This window comes from Crinia signifera, chromosome 5 (assembly GCF_055691185.1).
Source record: "Crinia signifera chromosome 5, ASM5569118v1, whole genome shotgun sequence".
Lineage (NCBI taxonomy): Eukaryota > Metazoa > Chordata > Amphibia > Anura > Myobatrachidae > Crinia > Crinia signifera.
In genome coordinates this window covers 101,020,689-101,040,570 of record NC_139221.1, presented here as the reverse complement: position 1 = coordinate 101,040,570, position 19,882 = coordinate 101,020,689, and the positions used below count along the sequence as shown (strand labels likewise).

The following is a 19,882-nucleotide window of genomic DNA, read 5'->3' as shown; positions in this document are numbered from 1 at the left end:
ACATCATTACCTGGAGTTTGGTCCTTGAATCAGCTGTTGAGCAGAAGTGATTGTGGTATGTAGGAGCTGGTTTTCCTCTCCAAATAATTATGGCTTGTATTTTGTCACTGCATGTTCTCCTTTATATTATGTATTGGACACTATGTTCTCTGTGCCCTGTATGAGTTGTACTCATTCCTTATACCATACCCATTGAAGTTTAATCACTATTGGGGCTCCTTATTATGAATCATGAATGCTATGTTCATGTATGTTACACACGTATTGGTATGGGGAATATTTACCCCTATTCATTTATTGGTTACATATTGGGGAATGTGTATCCCCTGTTTTTTCCTGACTTCATCTGAGATTGACTTTGTACCGATTCACTCTAGGAGTTGGAATTTTTGTACTGAGATATGAAGTCGTGTAAAAATATCTAACCCCTCTGTAATACTGTTATGATGAACATTCGGTTTACACCTATTGCTTACATGAACCATCAATATTGTAGGTTTGCTTATACCACACTAAGGATTAATCCTGAACCATTTCAGAACGTTATTCCACCTACTATTCCTCCACACTTGGTATAAGAAATTGGTATGTCCCAATTCTATTTATTTTGGTCATATTCGTTTTGTTTATACCTATGGCTTATGTGACCTATTCATGTTGTAGGTGTGCTTACACCACAGTAAGGAGTAATCCTGAACTCCTTCAGAACGTTTTTTCACCTATTGTCCTACGCTTGTTATAAGAAATTGGTATGTTCCAAATCTGTTTATATTTATATTGTTATTTTCCCTCTGTCTTATCTTGCTCCTCCTCTTGACATATTGCATATATGTTTTAATTCATGTTTTAGATGCTGACAAGCATTATGATTGAGATCTGTTAAAGACCCATTTCTTCATGTTCTTTCAAATGAAAGCTGTATTACACTGTGACTGAAAAAATATTAAGTTACCTGTTGGTATGTACTTTTAATACTATCTTGTATTCTGACCTTTTAGGTCTGTGCAATTACTTAATTTCTAGTAAGTGTAAAAACAAAAAAATAATATTGTCTATTTCCACCACCTAGACGGTTACCCCTGAGGAAGTCGTTTTAACGACGAAACGCGTTGGGTTTTGTGTATACTGACCGTTAAAGAAATCCATGACTCCATACAGATGAAAGAATTTTACTGTTATATTTTATCTGTTTTATATTAAATTTGTTGTATCGTGACCACATTGTCACCATTTGTTCTATTGGTGGTGGATACACTATAGGAGGGCGCACTTTGTCCATCTTTTGCTATATATATATATATATATATATATATATATATATATATATATATATATCTGCTGATTTGCATTTTATTTTGTTATATTATGTGTTTCTTTTACTTACAAACTGTTGTCTTTTTCCATTGTCCATTTTATTGCTAGGCTTCTGGCCAAAAGAATCCAAAGTGTAAATAACAGACAAGTGCCAGTTTTGCAGAAGGACAATACCAGTGCAATGACCTTGTGATGTTAATTGGAAAGAAAAGAAAGACCATAAGCATAAACTGTGTTGCACTATATAACTCTTCATTAATAATCCTTTGAATGCACTTACAGTATATCAAAGCTGTAGGATAGATAATGAATCAATCTGAGCATGAGGGAAATGTCACTTCAGCTACACATTTACTACTTAGCAAATGGACAGCTAAGAAAGCTGTGTGGTCTGATGCTGTGTGTATCCTGCTAAGTAAACTCTTCCTCCATTAATGTGTGTAAGTCTGCTAATTCATAAATGAATATTTATATGCTACAGTATCTAATTTTGAAAGAATAAAATAGAATATATGGAAGATAAATCTTGTGCACATTGTATAAGTGTGTATTCAATGCAATTAAACACTGTAATCAGTACCGGTATAAGCCTTTAGGGGGCCCATGGCACTTAGAAAATGGGACCTTCCCTCTCTTGTCAGCTCTGCCCCCCAGCTATGCCCGCCTCCTCCTCCGGCAATGGAAATTCCCTGAACCCACATCCACTTGTCACTTCTTCCATGTGACAAGATGCCTTACAGTGTTTAGAGGCTTATCTATCAACAAGTATATGTTGGACATTCCTCAAAAATCAATGCTCATACAAGACTCTTAGGGATGTATCAAGGGGAGTCTGAAGCAAATATTAGAGATATCTACTGGAACCCCCCTTTTCTTTGTTGGCTGCTTAGGTGACATATTTACCAAGCTCCAGAATTCTCTTTGATAACTAACGTTATCTTCATATGGTGTTAGCGGTTGAAGCCTATGGGCTATAGTTCAAGGGAGCGATCAATAGTAATTCTAGTATAAGCTTTAGAAATATGGAAATAAAGGAACACATTACTGGTTGTGACAGTGGCCTTATATTCCCATATAAGAATCAAATGGTGCACAGATGTGACAAAGTTTTTGATACAAGTTATACATTTTAATGCTGTGATTACTGTCAGTTGTTAGAGGTACTGTGGATCCTTACGTGCAGCAGAGGCTACTGTGGATCCTTACGTGCAGAAGAGGGTACTGTGAATGTTTTACTTGTAAGTGATGTGGGGGTGAGGTATGGTCAGTGTCATTGCATGCATTGAGCAGGGACCCTGCCTCAGCCTGCAGTCTGCAGTGCTGCAAACTGAAACACTGTGGGGTCGATCCTATTATTATGCGAAGGGTGTGAGTTGCCGTTCCAACTGGCTTAAACGCCGGCATTGGTACCTTATTTAACACGATGTCAAATCGTTCACTTGCCCTAATTCGATAAAAATGAGAGATGTGCATGATCTGATTTACGCTGATTTCAGAGCAGGATCTTATTGACTATCCCAATTCACATGACCGTTGTTGACAATTGATAGCCAATAAGATCCTGCTTTGGAATCAGAGTAAATCAGCGTAAATCAGAACCTGCACATCTCTAATGAAAAGTACTCTTAACCCTATGGAGGAGTGAGCGCTTTTTGGTGAATTCCATCTGCCGTAATGTTCATCCAGTGCCATGATGATTTGCACTCGAGAATCATCAGCTGCTTAAAGGATCGACTCCTATGACTGTGTGGGATTGGTGCCTACTGCTCCCAGGTCCCGAAAAAATCGCTTTCTTGACTATCAGCAGTTGTTAATACCTGCAGTCGGAGGTCTGTTCAGTCTCTATTCAGTCCTCAGGGTCCATCGCTCCTCCTGCAGCCAGACAACTGTTGATTGCTACTGTTGTAGCCAGGGGCGTAATGAGATATTCATAGGCCACATAGCAAAGGTATTTAAGGGCCCCCTATTTAGCAACTGATGGTGATAAATCTATGTAAGACATATTACTTAGACAGTAAAGATGGGCCCCCTTCAGCTCTAGGCCACATAGCAGCTGACCTTGCACCTATGGTAGTTATGCCCTTGGTTGTAGCTATGTAACTCTTCATGCAGCATGACTGTGCACAGACAACAGAGGCAGCTGTGTCAGAGCAGCTCTTTCATGCGGGCCCCCTGAGAGAGAGGGGCCTGGGGCACTCACTCCTCTGGCCCTTTCTTCCTTTATCTGGCTCTGACTGTCATGAATATTATGTATAATTTCATTATAATCGAGACGTCAGGTCATTATTATTCAAGCATTTATTCTTGATAAGATTATTGTTTTTTTTTTACCTGTTACTTATACATACATATTCAACAGCTCTATGCAAAGAGTATTTGGTCATTCATATAAATCCCTGCCCCAGTGAAGTTTACAAAATATATTCCCTACCACATGGACACACACACATGCAAAGGAACAAATAGGGTTAAAATTGTCAAAAGAATAAATGAGAAAGGGCAGATTAGATTGGCCAAAAGGTTCTTATCTGCTCTCAAATGTCACATTTCTGTGTAAAGGGGCATATACATGGGGCAATTTTAGCCCATTTTCTAAGCGATTGGACTAGCTCGCTTAGAAATTAAGCACGGATTGCTCTGTGTGTATGCCCCCACGGGACAGCGATGCGTGGCTACCTGCATCGCCTGACTAAGTACTTAAGATCTCGTCAAATCCCCAGTGTTCTCACAAGAGAACACTGCTTAGCACAGATCAGCCATACACATGTCACTATATGTGTATGGGCGATCTAGCCAATCCCTGTGTGCTGAGCAATCTGACTAGTCTAGATCGCTCAGCACACAAGGCTCATACACATCGCTACATGTGTATGAGCCTTAAGATGATTTTTTTTTATTTGAATCTAATTTCACGATCCTACTTGATTTTAAATTGTGGAGGAGCACCAGAGGAAACCCATGCAAACAACGAGAACATACAAATATTTGGTTTAGTAGCGCGTGCGTCTCGGGGGTGCGGGCGCAAGTGCATCTCATGCACAATAAAGGACGCATTTGCCAGTGCTCCATGTTACATACTGGCAAATGCCTCCATTTGAAACCCCCACTATCCACGTCAGCCCGAAGCATGGCAAGCGGACGCGGTACGTGGTACGCGTCCTCCCGACCTGTTCATACCCCACTATCCACTTTGGCGCGGAGTTGATCTTATAAAGTGTGGTGAGTGGACACGGAATACACGTCAAGTAATCCGCATCCCCTAGCGGGGCTCACTGCAGTCGCCCCGCTTTGGGCTCATTTTACATGTCCACTCGCCACTTTATGACGACACTGATGCTGACAGAGATACTATACTGTGAAACGAATAAATAAAATAAAAACAAAAATTATATAATAAGAAAAGGAAAACTTAAAAAGGAAGTGTGTGGTGGGGGGGTTGTTGGAGACCATGCGCAACTGAGTTGTCCACCTTAAGCCATTAATGAGTACTTGGTGGGTCCTGTAAAAGTATTCTGGTCTCATACCATGAAGGAGGTGTGACAGATATCCATTGTTGCAATATACACATTCTCGCTACTGAGGATATATACAACAACAATTTTCTACAACTGACTGAATATCCCAAAACGGCCCATTCTGGTGTTAGCAGTTCAAACTGGGTCTATTTAGACGGTAGTGTCAGGGTCTTGGCACTTGTGATATCTTTCTCCTATTTCTCCCATGCTAATAAACAGGGTAGTTTACAACAACTGTTAACATTCTGCCTTGGATCAGTGTTTGTTACATGTTGTATCCTGCTAGTGAGATCACAAGTTGCAACTGCCCAGAAAAGTGAGAACAATAAAGAGTAACTATGTTGATAACTAGGACTTTCACTGTGTAATATGTGATGTATGGTATAACAGCTCTGAACTGACTTAAAAAAAAAAAAGAAAAAAGAAATATGACTTACAGAGCCATACCGTTCTATTGCTAGCCAGGACAGAGGGAGTAAAGGTCATATTATGTTTTGACAATCTGCTTTACAGTACTACATTCTTTTGATGTAAGTAACATACTGTAGTCTAAATTATGTTGATGGCTTACAACCATAAGATGGATGGATTTCCTTAAAGTCATTTAAAGGAGATTGTAACATTTGAAAATCTCTGCTGATTAACTTGTAAGACAAATATTCACTTCACCAAGTGCAAAAACTATTTTACCATGGACTCTAAATGATTGATGTCAGCAATTTCAGGCAGTGGGAGGGGACATGGGAGATGAGGTTTATAAACAAAAAGGAAATGTACACCAATTTAATTCACTTTAACCAACATAAAGCTTTAGACTTAAGGGCCCAACATGATGTGCGTAGGGCTTTCTAGCTATTCTATGTCAGCTCAGTTACAGCGCTGTCATACAACATAGCGCAAGCTGTCGGCGCTGTGTGCTGAGTGAGCTGACAGCGCCAGCGCTCTCTGGTGAGAGAACACTGGTGATGACTATATCTATGGTCCCTGCTCATTCTTCATTCTACCAGCGATAGCGCTGCGTGGGGCCATAAACCGCCATCGCTGGCTCCTACACACACAGGGATGTAGGGTCATTTTCTAAGTGATCTAATCAGATCGCTATGTGTGTAGGTCCCATAAGGGTCCCATTCTTTATTTACCAGATTTTAGGTACAATAAATATGATTTCATTGACCTCTTATGGCAATAAGAAATGATGTTCCTCAGCACAGAGGATCAAGTAGCATTAGCAAACACTTTACTTTAAGCTTCTGGGGCCACAATGCATTATTGGAGAGTTCCAGGCAAATACATATCTGCTGTGGTCCCTCGTATATAGATTCATAGGGGTACATTTACGAAAATGGGAGTTCTATTGAAGACAGGATTTTTCCCATAGCAACCAATCAGATACTATTTCTTATTTTATTTAGCACCTTATAGAAGATAATAGATATAAACTTATTAGTTGCTATGGACAACATCCGATCTTCAATGGAACTCCCATTTTAGTAAATTAATCCCTTATAAGTACCACCCCACACAAATAAGTATTATTGGGAGATATCCTTCAAATATAATAAATATTATTTGATTAATAGATCACTTTAACCCAATGGATGTCTACAGAATTCACAAACAAAACTTTTCACAAAAACAAATGAAAAGTGCAGTTCAGTTTAATAGGGCAAAATGTTCACAACATATTAATCTAAAATCTCTCACCCCAGTTTTGATCAGCAGCAATATATTCCGTGGTAGTCTGGGTGCCGGACGGGGTCCCGACAGATCCCGACGTTGGGATCCCGACTCACAAAACACCAACAGCCGGGTTCCCGACGGCCACCTGCTATTTTCCCTCATGGGGTTCCACGACCCCCACGAGGTTCCTTAGAGTGTGGTTCCTGTGCTCAGCTGTGCCGCAGGCTGGTGCCTCTGCTGCTGCCTCATGCTGCTGCTTGTGCTGGGGGTGGTGGGGGTACTTCTGTTCCTTGCTGACTCCGACACCACCGCCACTTACATATGCGCACATGCGCATTACACAGTTTGGGGGTATTTGTTATGGCAGTACGGGGTACCGGCACAATATGTTTTTCCGGTACGCCGTACCACCCTGTACCGCCATACTTACAACCCTGGGTAACGTGTGCCAAGGGCAGAGGGAGCGAAGTCAGGCACCTTGCCCGAAGCATGGCAAGCAAAATAAGCCATGCGAGGGGACACATCGTACACTAATTTGGGGTCCATGTGAGGAAATTGGCAAAAAAACTCATGTTGGCTTTTTCGGTACTTATATGTTAGTTGGGCACACGACTAGCATACGGACGGTAACGTAGGGAAATCGCATCGCATCGCATCACATGGGCCATTGTAAGGGCATGTGATGCGATGCGATGCAATGCGATTTTTTTATGTAATTTTTTTTATATTTTACGATAGCTTTTACGCACCCCCCCCCCAACATCCACACCACCCGAAGCGTGCTGAGCATAGCGTGGAGTTGATGTTATATAGTGTGGCGAGCCCGAAGCGTGGCGAGTGTAGCTAGCCCCGCGAGGGGACGCTGATTACTTTACATGTATAAAATCAACTCCACGCCAACGTGTATAGTGGGGAAATTAAAAAGTCGGAGGACGCATTGCGCTGCCCCTCGCCAGGCTCGCTGCGCTCGACACGCTTCGGGGTGGCATGGATAGTGGGTGGTGCGTAAAAGCTATTTTTAGGACATACAATCATATTATTGTATACCTAATGTCATAGCATTGCACACCCTATAAAATCGCATGCGATGTAAAATCGCATCTGATTTTGCGGCAGATGCGATGGTCCGGGGCTGAGAGAGCAGTGAACAAATTACATAGGAAAATCGCATCGCACATCACATGGCCCTAAAATGACCCATGTGATGCGATGCGATTTCACTACACAGAATAGCCCACTAAGCAAATTTCTTAGTGGGCGCCCAACTGACATATAAGTACCGCTTTTTCATGTGTCAACCACTGTCATGTTAAATTTGTTTGTGTTGACTTTTCTTCTATTTCTACCTTGTTCATATCCACCATTTGGTGTTGATCTATTGACTGTCAACCTTGATATTGTCAACACTTTATAGCATAATCAGTGGAGAGATACAAAGTATCAACCAACCAGCTCTTGTCATTTTCCAAACACAGCCTGGAACATGGCAGTTAGGAGCTGGTTGGTTGGCACTTTGTCACTCTCTACTTTATCACTCTCCATTCATAATTATTTGATTAACACTAATCTAAAAATTATGCCAATCAATACCACTTTTTAAAAAACATTAAACCTACAGTAGATGAGCAAACATTTTAACTCAAAATCATCACTGAGTCCATTAGGAATTTATGCCTTAGAAAGGTGATTACCCAAATCTCCATTTCCCACATATTAGTAATATATTCAATGCCCCAAAAGTCAACAATAGAAAATTCTGAACATTGATATTTTTTTTAAATCAAAGGGGACTGAATGTGTGGTTATTCCTCTTCAAATATTGTAAATATGCTCTAAAATGTGGATTTTAAGTACTCTTGTTATTTTTTACTGCAGAGAAATCCGCAACTGCATTCCAGAGCATACATTTTTGGAATCACAGGTTATGGAATTATTTTATTGTATTTTTTATATCGGCTTCAAATTGCATAATATATTTAGCAGAATGTTTATTTTTAACCATTTTATTTTTGCCTACATGAAAGTCAATTCTCACACCTATAGAAGCCATTAGAACATATGGATTGTACGGTTGAGTATCCCTTATCCAAAATGCTCGGGACCAGGAGAATTTTGGATAACGGATTATTCCGTATTTCGGAATATTTTAATATTTCAATGATGTATCTTGAGGTATCTTGCATTTATGTTGTACATATACATCAAATACATGAAATAAACACAAATATATTTTATTTGTGCATAAAACATGGTTTCAAAACATGAAACAAAGTTTGTGTACAGACTCAGGCACTAAATTTAAATGCCAAGCAATCACTGTCTTGCACATATATAGTGCCAGTTACATATCATTCCCTCAGTAGTGCTGTTACAGATGTCCCCAGTAAGTTTTTAGCAAAAAAAAAAATTTTTGTTCACTTTCTGAAATGTATGGTTTTCGGAATAATTCGGATAACGGATATTCGGATACGGGATACTCAACCTGTAGTTGGCATTCCGATGCTCAGTATGCTGGTGGATGGAAGACCTGTGCAGGAACCCTACACCTATATCAATGCCATGAGTCTTAAATGTTTAAGATGTAGGTTACGGATAGGATGCAGGGGGTGGGGGAGTCATGGTAAGGCTGTGGGACAGGAGGGTTTGGGGATACTTCACCTAGAACTATCAGGATTCTGGCAGTCAGAATGCTAGGTTCATGACAATCAGCATTCTTGATGCCAAGAGTCTGTACTCAAGTCAAACATACACTTCCTCTTATTTCTTCATAAAGACTATTATGCAGTGAAGTAGTTATGATCTGCTGAAAAAATACACCAGGAAGCATGTGTAAATAGACACTTCCTGTAGGCAGCAGCATCAGCCACCTGAATAATCCTCAGGTTGGCCAGCTGGTTATGCTGCTAATTCCATGAAACCTTCATTGGAAGATGTAGACCTGGCATCAGCATGAGAAACACACCACTTTGTTTAGTAGGCTGCTCTGGCACCATGCCTTTCCCACCCCAAATGGTGGGTTCCTGTCAATCAAGCTGTTTCTTGGGGGCATTGCAGTTCCACAAACATCAGAGATGTTCATCAGATTTACTGTATATACATATCTGAATGAAGCCCTATATATACTTATTCCGGGGCTAAGGCTACGCTACTGTGGTTCATAGAACACCCGTGTGAGGTGTGGTCATAACCTCTTTCTGTTGCTGGTGTCCACAACAGAGAAGCCGGAGCATAAATACAGTCCCACTCTGTCCCAAGGTTGAGAATAGAGTTCAGAGATATGGGAATAAAGTTAAAAGAGACAGATAAGAGAGGGAGAAAGAGAGAGAGAGAGAGAGAAAGAGAAGGCAAATGGGCAAAGATGACAGTACCAGGAATGGTCTGTGCCAGATAGTTGAAAGATAAAGAAATGGGTAAAAGAGATGACAGATATGAGACAGACTGATGGGAGGTGCAAAGATTACAGCAAGAGGGATTGGCAGGACAAAAATGTGAGAGGGTGACGGGACAGAATTGAACGAGAAAAATAAAGGTGGGAGAAATAAGATGGAGTAAAGGGGTCAGAGATAAGAGAAAACAGATGAAAGGGGGGACACAAATAATATAAAGAAAGGGGACAAAAATGGTATGGTGAGGGAAGAAAGTAGACCAACCCCCCAAAACACACACACACACAGACAGACATAGAACTGTCAAGATAAGTAGATGAATAGATAAATATATAATATACTTACATAGAGGTTGTCTGGAAACACTTCGGCATGGAACAGTGATGAAGTGGGAAATTTTCCAAAGCTTGAAGCGACTTTTCAAAACAAGAAAATTTGAATTAAATTCTGTCCTCTGGAAATATGCCTAGCATTTCCACAGAAACATCTATCTCAAACAAAAGTGAATAAGAAGAAATACATCTAATCTTTCTAGTTACATGATAGTGGCATGTGTACATAGATATGAGACTTTGCAAAGCTGTTTGCAATCTGGTCATGTAAATATTGATCATTATGAGTTATCCTGTAAAATAAATATTGCTTTTATTACTTGATTTTTTTAAAAACTCGCTGGAGATAATTACTTGGGCCTTCTACCTCCTCAACTTCCTTGTCATCAATTTAGGTAATCATAATGACAGTTATAAAACGGTGCAAGGCCAACATTAGTTCCCATCCCCAAGTTTGTCTTTCATCTGCCTCTTAAAATTCTTCTTTCTGTTAACAAGTACAAAATACCTTTATTAGTGCTATCAAACCCAGTCCCAAAATTGTTTAGTATTGAAAGCTCTGACAAGCTGTGCTAACTGAAAATAATTAGTTAAGTGTGCTAGTATTGCTCCTTAGAAGCTACAAGTCTCAAATAATATTGCTGTAGCACATAAAAAGGAACTGGGAATTTTGCCATTCTGCCGGCTCACCATTAACATTGTCATCCTTCTGGCCAGCAACATTGGCCAATTACTCTAAAGGCATCCCACTCCTGATGGTGATGTTATAGACGATACCACACAGACTAGTAATATTGCATAACACATGCTAAACATTCATTAGGGTTCTTCCAATGGGTACAGCAGTGCCAGATTAAGCCTTCAGGGGGCCCAGGGCACTTTAGACAGGGGGGCCCCCTTGCACTTGTCATTATTGGCCGCAAACTGCATAGGAGAATATTACACTGTCAAAACACAGAGTAAAGGCAGTATAAACTTGGTCAATGGGTAACTGCAGGGGATATATACAGTAGATGTAGATAGATATGTAATATAGAGATATATTTATAGAGAGAGAGAGAGATGTGTAGTAAGTGGCACTCCTTTTTTTTTACTCCATTTTTAAGGATAGAACCATTTCTTTGAGTGCAGCACCCGGGCAGTTGTCATGTGTATCTTGGAGTTCCGGTAACCACGTATCTATTTATATATCTATCTCTCTCTCTTTCTCTCTCTCTCTCTCTCTCTCTCTCTCTCTCTCTCTATATATATATATATATATATATATATATACATACACACACACACATACATACCACATGAAAAGCCTATGTTTGTCCCAGTGCTGCCTCTGATTAAAAACCCTCCCATGACTAGGCTGCTGCTGCTGTTCTCCATTGGCCTGAGAAGCATGTAATGAGCTCCACCAATCAGAGCTCAGCATAAACGTCTCAGCCTTTTTTTTTTTTAAATACACTCCAACCACAAGGGGCCCCTAGCTAGAGGGGGGCCCAGGGGCACTGACCCCTTGTGCCCCCATAATAATCCGGCCCTGGGGTACAGTACAGTATATTATCGAAGCAGTGTGTGGAGTGCACATGATCTACTCTGTCCAGAACTCACTAACAATGGCGCAGTACCTCAGTATATTCAATGCTTACACCTGTAAGAGAGAGGGCTTGTATGGAGATTGCAGATGGGTCCTCTCCTTTCATAAACCACCTTTATCTTTTCCAGACTGGTGAAGACTTCTAGAAAATGAGAAAGATTTAAAAATGCCAAAAGTGCACTCAATGACTTACTGGTGGTGCTCTTCGTGTCATTGTATGATTCTCTGTGGTCTGGGGCAGAATGTATATAGGAGTGAAGAGCAGAGTGCAGAAAACGCATGCACTATCATCTGAAAGGTAAAATCACAAGACATTCGGTTAGAGGTATGTGTTTCAAATTGTGAAAGTTGTTTGAATAGGTTCCAACTAGCACCAATCTCCAAATATGCAGGCTCTTGTACATAGGCATGGAGCATTGTGTAATCTGTAAAGTGTAACTTGATTTTAATAATTATATTTTTTAATGTCCGGTTACTTCATTATCTGTTCAACATCTAAATTTCTTAATAGCCACATGTCTCCGCCTTGTCTCTGAAATGATTTGTGCCATAGTATTGAGTCAAAGTACTGATCAATATCAAATTTCAAGATTGGAATTACACATTACTGTATCACTATAAAGCCCAATCATTTGACGTTTATTTAGACTTATGCACATGTTTTGAAAGTCTTGAAAAAATGAATAATGTACTAATGCAATGGGTGGTACAGACCTCATTTATTTACCTTTTTGATGCCTGTAGGTATAAGCCTTATGTGCTGATACAAGGAAAATTGCTTTACATGATCAAGCTTGTACTCCATAGATACTAACGGGATGGATACTGTTTAGCTTGCAGAATATGTCAATTTTGGACCAAAATACTTGGGCTCTTGCGATGATGCAAGAGGAACAGGTACTGTTTCTGTATTGTGATGCACTTATATAATACATTGTTATTAGCCTCCTCGTAAATTTATGGTCAACTGAAAACTGGTCCTTAAAGTAAGATATGGAACTTCTCCCCTGTATATAAAAACTGAACTTAACTATTATAAAAGGCTCTATCTCCTGTCTTCCATACAGTTACAGTATATAGTTTGTTTGTACTCCTCCTTAACCCGTGGCTCAATACTGAAATACAATTCTTTAAAATCAGCATACCTGTTGTGCCACACATTTTTTTTTTATTATTATTATTATTATTATTATTATTATTATTATTATCCTTTATTTATATGTTGCCACCTGGGATCAGCAGTGCCTAATTACAGAGTACATAAACTAATAAGAAAAACTGTAAACTTATAGTTGAATACAATAGAGGACAAGTACAGGGTAAATAAACATATCTGCATCAGCAGAGGACACTGGAACAAGTATCAGTGTGGCAGAAAACCACAGGATTTGGTGCCATCAAAGATGGGTTAAGTAAGAGAAGAAAAAAGGACACAAGGGAAGAAGGCCCTACTTGTGAGAGCTTACATTCTAAAGGGGAGGGGCAGACAAATGGGATGACACAGATGGGTCAACAGTGAGCATGAAACATAGTGTTAGGATGAAATTTGGCTCAATCTTGAGAGCCCATTTGAAGTTTATTAGAGAGGCAAAGAGTCTAAGGGGGAGGTAAAGAATGTAGGAAAAGGGAGTAGCACATGGCAAATCTTGGAGGAGGGGAGGAGAGAGATGGGTCAGTAGTTGGAGAAGGTGTTTGGATTAACGGTAGTTTTTTAAGAATAGTAGAGATGAGTGCATGTTTGAAGACAGAGGAGGCAGTGCCTAATGGGAGGGAGAGATTGAGGAAGTGGACAAGATGGGAACAGGTAGAAGGGAGGTAGCAGAGGAGGTGGAAGGTGATCAGGTCAAGCAGGAAGGAGGTGGTGGGGCCATAACTTCCTCACCAGACACATAGGAGAAAGATGTAAAGGAAAGGAGGTGGCTGGTTGCTGATGGTCTGGTGGGATGTGATGTCCTGACATATGGAGTTTAGTTTGGATGTGAAGACAGTGGTAAATTCAAGAGCAGAAAGTGGTGGGTTTCAGGAGGCAGTTGACAGAGGCAAAGAGGCGTCTGGCCTTGAGAAGATGCGATTCCTGAAAAATTACCATTTAGCAAGGGAAAGGGCAGCACTGAAGGAAGAGAGCATAAGTTTGAAATGGAGGAAGACTGCCTTTGAGCGTGATTTCCTCCACTGTTGTAAGGCAGTACCTGAGCAATTTTGCAGATATCTGGTGCATTTTGTTTGCCAGGGTTGAGGTGCTACTCTCATTGGTGTGATATTGCAATAGATCTAGGAATACAATTGGTCATGGGTTGAAAGTTATGATAATACAATAATGATCTCCTTGACAGGAAGATAATTTTTAAGCATGGTAAAGACAGTAGTCCAAAGACAATTTATGCGGATCTGTTCTAAAGCAGTGCTGACATAATGGGGTAGATGTATGAAGCAGTGATAAGTTAGAAGTGAGCCAGAATAGAAGTGGTTCATGGCAACTCAGCTGCTCAGTATCATTTTAAGTTATGTAAATTATAGATGTTACTTTAGTGCTGATTGTTTGCCATGGGCCACTTCTCCTCTGACACACCTCCTCCCTTATCACTGCTTCGTCCATTTGCCACAATGTTTAACATTTTCTATCAAGATCTCAGCATTAGCTTTTTGCCATATTCTGTAGTACAAACAGTATTAATCAGCAGTAAATAATTTTATTTGTGACATGGCTGGTGTGCAAAAGATCCAGTTAAATAGTTTGCTCTTCATTATCTTCCCTCTTTTCCCTCTATTGGACAAATGTTTCTATAAAATATTTTTTTGCATGTTCACTGCATAGAGAATTTTTGAATTATAGATTTGTGACTTGCAATATAACTGAAGTTCATTTAGATACAAAGTTCTTTATTTCAACAAAGTCCTCACTGATATACAAGTCAAATCTGCCTTTTTTCATTGTGCAATGATTTATTTCCCTTTTAAATTGGCTGGAGCGGTTAGTTTTTTATTTTTATTAAGTCACACCATTCTTAAATGAAACTATTGATTTAAAGTCAGCTTAGTGAGGATTTAATTTGTTTTCAGGGGATTAAAGCAGGTAACATGGGATAATTTTACAATAAAGTGGAATAGAAACATTCCTTCAAATTACCCTCAACTTTTTTTCTGCCAAGTTGCACAGACATTACACATTTCCAACTAGATTGTGGAAATACATTCATAAATCAGACCCAACTCTTCTAAGTGTTTTAGGGTTGAAGAAAGAAATAGTTTTCTTTTGACCTTGTGCTGTTCTTTTATAGATACCACAACCCAAAATGTGTGGTACTGTATATATTTTTGCATGTGTACCTTTAATTGCTTTAATAGTTATTTATTGTACATAGGACCTTATTCAGGTCATTACGCACCAGCGCTTTGTTCTCATGGGGACTGATGTTTTATTAATGCACATGCGCATTTCTGCACATGTGCATATGTAGGATGCATGTACCCACTGCAAACAGTCTGTTCGCTGGGTGCACGCACCCAACACAGTGGATGGGGGTGGAGATGGGTGTGGGGTGCCTGGCAACCCCATTAGCATATGGGAATGCCCAGCGTTTCATGGGCATGAGAATGATGGGCGTTGTCATGCCAATGAGGCTGTGACACGGGTGGGGGAGCGGGCCGCTGATGTCAGCTGCCCACTCATTTCCTCCCCAGTATACCCGCATATGTAAGGTTGGTCAGAGCTACCTTACATATGTGCGCACCTTCCACATCTTTTGATGGTCGGTGACCATCGAAAGATATGGGAGGTTCACCTGGCCTGCGAATGGATGTCACTGTATAACATCCATTCGCAAGCCCTTGCAAGTGAGTCACCCTTGCGAATGGGTGGCGGTTGCCAACCATTCGCAAGGCGGTGTTTGGTTATTTGCATCCAAGCAAATCAACCAGAATTACCCCCATAATGTATAGCTTGTCATTACATTAATGTAATCTGGTAGTTATTATCAAACCATGGAAGAACTAAGTGAAAATGCATGATATTAGGATGTGTGATGGTTTGTCTAAAATCTATATGGCAACATAACAAACCGCCCGTGCGCGATGCCCGCATGAAGTGAGAGAAGCCCAGAATGTGTTTCCTCCCCTGAATAGGATAATATTTTTGTTAGTAAATTCCCCCCTGTATGTCTTATAGGCACCATTTCCACCTTAAATGTCTCAAGTTCATTTAATATATCTTTTGCAAACATATCTGTATATTACAATCCCATGTATCATGTATGATATACAGTATATGAATCCTGCCCTGGTATCATATACAAATTGTATTATGAATAATATATGGTTTGATAACATCTATCTCAGCTAATGGAAATATATAGTCCTGTGGTTTGTTTAGAGTTTACCAAATTGTGATCTTTTGTTTTATCTTTAACATTGAAGATTGATTCCACTATAACATGGATCTAAACAATGAAGTTTATCTCCACTATACCATCACACATGCCAGTGGTTTTTAAACCGTATGGCGCTGAGGTACCCTGGTTTGGTGGTCTATGACCAATAAGATTTATTTATGATCAGTTTTAACAGGCAAAACCAATGATTGTGGGTTCCCTTCATAAAATATGTGGACAAACATAATCAAATCCTGTCTGTCTCAATATAACTGAACCAAGGTATAACGTATAAACACAATTTTCTCTGTTTTATATGGGTGCTATGAAAAAAAAATTCTCTAGGGGTGCAGTGAATAAAATAAGTTCAACCAACCGGAATGCATTTTTTAGTGTAACAGCTGCACAGTGCGAGAGAAAGTTGCCCATTGGCACCCAATAGTATCATGCTTGTACTGTAGCATCACACACCATATATAAACCTAATTTGAAAGATAGTAGGCATGTTTGTGAGGGCAAGGTGGATTGTTAAAGAGATATAGGTTGATGTATTGTTTAGAGAGGTGTTGCAGAGATTTGGAGCAGGCATGGCATCTAGTAGAGGAGGCAGAGTGAGTAGGAGGCTGTTGAAGGAGAAGTAAGCCAGGTCCCAGCAGCAGCCTGTGTCTGACAGGCAGAAGAGGGTGAGGAGGAAGTGCCGTGGAGGGCACTGATGAGGACGCTGCTGCATTTACACCTGGCAAGAAATGTGCCAGACTGCAATCTGTGTTTTCCTATCAAGAAAACTGTGCCCTGGTCCATGCCATGGTGCAAGTTTACCCACACCAGCTGGGTGCTTAACCATACAGGACCCCTTCTTCTCAGAAGCAGGCCATGTGGAGGAGGGTCCTGGACGCAGTCAGGACCACAGGAACATGAAGAAGAAGTATGGTGACATAAAGTCAGTGGCAAAACTATGGAGGGTGCAGGGGATGCAACTGCTATGGGGCCACTGCTCTTTGCCGGGCCTGAGGGCTCAGCAGGCAATCCCTTAAGAATGTTTTATTAAGTAGTGCATTGGCACTGCAGTGCAGCCGTCCCGTACCTCATCTCTTCCCTTGCTCCAAGCGCCCCATACTTTCTCCCTGCCCGCCCGCGGCACTATGTTTTGGTCTATGAAGGGGAGGAGCCGGTCTGGCTAATCCAGCCTCTGCTCTCCCCTCTCTCACTCTGACACTGCCAGGGCTCAATGCCACCATCTGGTGACCTGCCCCGTCGTGGAAATGGTACATGTGCTGCCGATGGTTCTGTGTGGGAGACCCGGGGCTGGCAGCTATGATTACAAAGAGACTGTGACCTACACTGATGTGAAGACCAGTGCCACTGAGGAGACCCGGTGATAAAGTATGGAGCGGGTGCCACAGAGGGAACTCACGCTGCTGAGGAGACATGGAGAGAATGTATAGAGACATGGTGATGATGTGGATATCTGGTGCCATGCCACTGCTGGAGGTACCAAACTGTTTATATTGAAGGAGGGGAAGCGGCACAGTGGAACCTGCAATGGGGGGGGTCAAATTCCTGCTTACTCTCTCTCCATTTTTGTTCTCTGTCTTGCATTCTCTCACTCCCCCAGCCCCCACTCTCTCTCATGGTTTCCCTCTCTTCTTTTACACTGTCTTATCTCACCTGCCCTCTCTCTTCCCCCTCTCCCCCTTTATTCTCTCTCTCTTTTTTTGCTCTGTTTCACAAGCACTGCCTCTTGCTCTCAATGACACCCCCTCTCACACTCTCTCCACCTCTCTCACTTCCTCTACCCCTCATTTCCCCCCCCATTGTATCCCCCACCCCTCACTCATTCTCCCGCTGCCTCACCTCTCTTCTAGTTCTCTCATTGACCCTTCTTTCTCTCAGCCCTGTCTCTTACTCCCCCTCTATTGCTCTGCAGCTAGTCTATTTCTCCTCCCACCTCTTTCCCCATGCTTTCACCTCTCTCTTTCCCCCACTCTCTTTCTTTCCCCCATCTGAATACCTACCTGGTGCTGTCTCTCCCCCTTTCTCTCCCAGACTGTCCCTCCCTGACATTCTCTCTGACTCCTGCTCATACCCCTCCCTTTCTCTCTTGCTCCTCTCCCTATCTCACACCCTCGCTTTTTCACATTCCCTCTCTTTCCCTGACAACCCTCCTCTGACCTCTCTGTCCCTGACACCATCTTTGTCTCTCACTCCCCTTATTCTGCCGCATTGTAGCCACAGCAGTGCAAGGGTGAGGGACAATTTTAAAATGTTGCTATGGGGCCCCAAAAGTTCTAGTTATGCCTCTGCATAAAGTGCATCCTTAGGGCAAAGATTCCTGAGGATCACTGTAACAGGACAGGAGGAGGACAAGCTAAATCAGTCTACTACATGGAGTTTTTGGAGCAGTGTAAGCGAGGATTCCTCCAGTGGTGCTCCCAGGAGTGCATGTGGTGAACACGGACCACCTAGTGTCTTCACCTTGTCCTGGAGAGTAATTGTGAACATGTTCCATTTTAACTGTAACAATCTGGGCGAGATGTGTGATATTTTTTAGACAGCTAAAAAATCGCACCATAGCACACATGTGACACCTAAGCAGGGCATAGTTCAGCTCTGTTTGGATGGAGATGGCAAACATACAATCAGGTGGGGTTATCCCCTGGAGCTCAGCCGTTCTTGCATGTCCCAGTGACGTTTCCCTGTCAGCAGCGGTGGAGGGCAGCCTGTGACAATACACACTGGCAGCATTCTGAGTCCTGGGGTTCACGTACCTCATTTTTTTAACCCCTTGGATACTCTACCAGACAAGTGGACAGACCTGGGGGGGAGCATGTGGCAAGGTAAATATGTATGTCTGCATGTGTAAATTCACATATGCATGTATGTATTATTATTACATTTTATTTATAAGGTGCTACATGGTGTGTTTGTGTAATTATTTTAATCTTGGTCATGCTGTCCAACTACAAGTCCAAGCGGGCCCTTTAATGCCCTACATGCTAATACTTGTGGTTCTCCAAGTTCCTGCATGTGGGGGATGCTTTCTGGGGTTTATAGTTCCACATCACAACCCAAAGTTACATGTTTAATCTATTTTATTTTTATTACAAAAAAATCAGCCCGGCGTCCACAGTCCAAGGACGCTGGAGACAGCTTCAGGCTTTAAGCCTGGGGTACCCCTTTATTGGGGGGTCCCATCTCTTCCATGGTGGTCCCCACTCCCCCACGGTGGTAATTTTTCAGCTGGGGGACCTTGTATAAAAAGTGTCCCCTGGCTGTGGCATGACATTGCTGGCTGTTGGAGCCCAGTGCTGGTTCCAAAATACAGGGGACCCCTACTCTTTTTGTCCCCCGTATTTTTAGAACCAGGATTGATCCAAGAGCCTGGTGCTGGTTCCCTAACTACAGTAGATGCCCACTATTTTCCTCCAGTTTTGTGAAACCAGAACAGGCTCAACGAGGCCGTAATTTTTTTTTTTTTTAAATCGAACAAAAGTTTGCACACTCCTATTACTAAAAAAAAACCCTGCACATTATTGTTACTAAAAAACTGCACATGTCTAAAAATTGCACCCTATTACATTTGTGATTTTTATGTTTTTGATGAGAAAACATCTGGATGCGATTTTTGAAGTGCGATTTTTTTTTTGGTCATGGCAAAACATGCAATTTTTACCGCAATTACCGCATTATTACATCTTCC

General features: G+C 41.3%; 2 long non-coding RNA genes across 2 annotated transcripts in view; both read left to right on the top strand.

The window, feature by feature from the left end:
• LOC146079513 (uncharacterized) overlaps positions 1-19,882 on the top strand; it is a 51,472-nt gene that overhangs the window by 12,506 nt on the left and 19,084 nt on the right. The window contains exon 2 of the long non-coding RNA XR_014474580.1: positions 11,944-12,113. This is a non-coding gene — a long non-coding RNA (uncharacterized LOC146079513). The remainder of the gene's footprint in view (positions 1-11,943; positions 12,114-19,882) is intronic.
• Positions 496-1,259, top strand: LOC146079511 (uncharacterized). Its single transcript, XR_014474578.1, has 4 exons — positions 496-585; positions 664-749; positions 851-958; positions 1,070-1,259. It is a non-coding gene; the product is annotated as an uncharacterized LOC146079511 (long non-coding RNA).